The following is a 2,428-nucleotide window of genomic DNA, read 5'->3' on the forward strand; positions in this document are numbered from 1 at the left end:
GCAGCGGTGAGGCAGGTGAATCTAGGCAAGCACAACACATTGACGCCAAGTGTTACAGGCACGGTGAAGACACCGGAGAACTGGTAGAAACTGTTACAACAACCCCATTACAGAAATGTTAAATGCCAACTGTTGGTAAACATGAAATTTTTCCTTCCTTGTTCTGACCCTTTCCTTTCCGTGATACTGTCAGTAGCGGCAGGGCAGACTCCCCTTTCCTTTCCGTGATACTGTCAGTAGCGGCAGGGCAGACTCCAAATGGTAATGTAAAAATTAAATAGTGCAAAGGTTAGACAAAGGACAGAACATGTAGACAGGACAAGCGCTAGTCCTGTCTACATGATCTGTCCTTTGTCTAACCTTTGCGCTATTTAATTTTTACATCATGCATATCCAACTAGCACACCTCAATATCTTAGTCCAAATGGTGATACCGTCAAAAGAAACAGCGCTGTTATCTCGGACCTTGTTGGCCCTCGGGCACAAGTGTGGTGTATTTGTCAATAAGCATGTCATTATCCAGACCCAAGGAATTTACCGTGTTCCTACGTGGCACCCCTAACAAGTCGCATTCATGAAATTGTGGCTCATTGTCACAGTTTTTAGCGTTCCTACGAGATAGTATGCCAAAATCGAAATAATAAACGGAACAGCATAGACAGATTTTTTTATAAATAAACATTGGAAGCTGTGTGATCAAGTAGCAACCAACCTCCATGGGTACGTAGCAAATGCAATCGAAAACTTTTACCAGGCATCATGCCAGTCGTCATGCTCGTCCACTGTGGCTTCGGGAAAGGCGGCTGGCAGCATTGAGAGCACCGGCCAACCAGCGCGGGCGCTGCCACTGTTGTACGGGCTTGGCAGCCGCATTGCCATGTGGGACACCAGTGCCCCCACAAGATGGTGGGACGGGCCCATTGTTCAGCGGGTGCGATACCAGTGCCCCCTCCTGCAATGAAAGGCCAAAGAATATCCTGTGACAGCATCCATGAGTTGAGATGTACAAAGCACAACGCAGAAAGAAAAACAAATCGTACTGCAACTTATGCGGTACAATTTGTTGTTCGACACTTAACTGCAAGAAATAAATGCGAAACAAGTGATGTCATACCTGTGCTGTTTCTTGATATGCATGGAAAATACTGGAGTAGCTTAATGTGATCATCGACAACAGTTATACTGTAGACACAACTTTTCAAATCAATAATGTATACTTCTACCCATATTAAATTTGTGCCAGCTTAATCATGCCAGTACAATGCGCTGGTTAACCTAGGAAATAAATGACAATGGTTGCACACTAACATGGACACCTGAAAAAAGGCATCTGTCAACAACTGGACTCCAGCACATCTCATGTACGCATAATGGCATTTTTTTCGGAGGTTAAAATTAAGAAATGAGAGCTGGTAGTCAATTAAACCTGCACAAGATTTTTTTTTTCTTCAAAAGATTAGCACACAAGGAGATGAGGTGCTAGGTCCAATTGACATAGTGGAAACTCCTACTTAGCGTAACTTCTACGTGCACTAGTGTCAGTTTCGTGCGTCGCGTTTTTTTTTTTTTTTTTTTTTTTTTTTTTTTTTATACGTCCAGGTTGCCTCTCTAATCTCAAGAAAGGGGCCGGAGGCTAAGGTAGTGTGGCGCAACCAGAATGTTCGCAGCGTAATTTTCGCTTGGATATAGCACAACACGCAAAGTAAGTTGTCCAAGTCGGCACAAGAATCACCAAAGATAGCGCCAATTCACCGTCACTGCCCACCTACGGCCTCGACAGTAACGTGCTTGACTAGCTGCAGGTGGCCACAGCAAAGTCGCTTCCAGAGTTATCTAGTACATACGTCCTGTCATGTGATTTTGCGAACCCGTTGCGTTATTCTGCCCAAATATAAAAATTGCTTACACACCTGTTGCGTGGATGCCCCGATTCTTCTCGGAGTCTGTTTTCTTCCACTTGGGTTTACCGTTGTCCCAACACTCGTGGGCGGACATGCGGCTGGCGCTTATACTTGGTGCAGACTCTTCTACGCGTCAATTTTAGCTTCTTTCGGGGAGTTGTTAGTAGAACGACGAAGAAGCTCCCCTCCTTCGTGGAACCACTCGCCCCTTCTTGTCACCTTCGTTGAATGACATCGTTGTTGGGCAAGGCACTCTAGTAGGACTCTGAAGAAAGAGGAAGGGTGAAAATGCTCGTTCTAGGCGGTGACAGCGAAGCAGATAAGCGGTGAGACGAGGTGAGACGGCGAAGAACGGGCGAGACGCAGAGACGAACGACGGTAGCGAGCTACAGCTGCCAAGGTATACACCAACTCATGTTTACAAACAAACCGGAGCGCCCCTAGCGGACGCCACCGGCGCCGCGCATGCGCGGTGGATGGTGGGCAAGAAGCCCGCCGTCGCCCATAAACAAACCATTGAATTGCGT

The 2,428-nt window shown here is 46.5% G+C and overlaps 1 long non-coding RNA gene across 1 annotated transcript; it reads right to left on the reverse strand.

The window, feature by feature from the left end:
* On the reverse strand, positions 1 to 2,046 carry LOC121836153. The gene is made up of 3 exons (XR_006077806.1): positions 1,911 to 2,046; positions 752 to 952; positions 1 to 21 (listed from the first exon to the last, which is right to left on the reverse strand). It is a non-coding gene; the product is annotated as an uncharacterized LOC121836153 (long non-coding RNA).
* Positions 2,047 to 2,428: the final 382 nt, after the last annotated feature.

Source organism: Ixodes scapularis, unplaced genomic scaffold, assembly GCF_016920785.2.
Source record: "Ixodes scapularis isolate PalLabHiFi unplaced genomic scaffold, ASM1692078v2 PGA_scaffold1__304_contigs__length_218370807, whole genome shotgun sequence".
NCBI lineage: Eukaryota > Metazoa > Arthropoda > Arachnida > Ixodida > Ixodidae > Ixodes > Ixodes scapularis.